We start from the raw sequence: 873 nt of genomic DNA on the forward strand, positions 1-873 counted from the left end.
CATGGCCTTAGGTTTCTTCCTTTTTTTCTCTCACTGTTGAAGGTTTTTCCTGTACCGATATGAGGGTCCTGGTACAGAGGATGTCATATGTGTACAGAGCTGCCACAGTGTAAAGCCCTCTGAGTCAAATTTGTGATTTATGATTTTGGGCTATAAGAAATAAATTTAATTTAATTCAATTTAATTCACAAAGACCCTCTTAAATTAAGAAAACCACATGATATCCATCCAGGCAGACCCATTGTGTCTGACTCTAACAGTGAATCTTACATCACAGTAGAATGTTAGGACTTATTTCTCAATCCTCTCTCAACTACACACCCTAGTTACATCAGAGACGCATATGAATTCGTCAATAAAGTGAAAAAACTTCATATCCCTAAACCCTAGAACGCCGTTCTATTTACTATGGATATTGGCAATCTCTATACTAACATAGACATTGTAGGGGCATTCAAGCCATCAGAAACACATTTTATAAACATCCAAACAAAAACAGACAAACATTTATTAAAACTACTGGAAATCAATTTGACCAGAAATTACTTTCAATTTATTGAAAAAATGTTCCTACAAATAAATGGCACAGCCATGGGGAAGAAAATTGCCCCTGCATATGCCAACATTTTCTAGGCTGAGTGAAAAACCTCAGCCTTAACATCATGCCTAAAGAAACCTGTATATTACTACAGGTTTCTAAATGACATCTGGGGGATTTGGACACACAGAGAGGTTTTAATGTGTTTATAAACACTCTGAACAACCAAAATACATCTTTAAAACTCAAATCTGCTTGTAGTTTGACCTCTGTGGATACCCACAAACTCTCTTTAAAGAGTCACCACCCAAAGCACATGCTGGTTTAGGTAAAAA

The sequence above is a fragment of the Anoplopoma fimbria genome, chromosome 19, assembly GCF_027596085.1.
Source record: "Anoplopoma fimbria isolate UVic2021 breed Golden Eagle Sablefish chromosome 19, Afim_UVic_2022, whole genome shotgun sequence".
NCBI lineage: Eukaryota > Metazoa > Chordata > Actinopteri > Perciformes > Anoplopomatidae > Anoplopoma > Anoplopoma fimbria.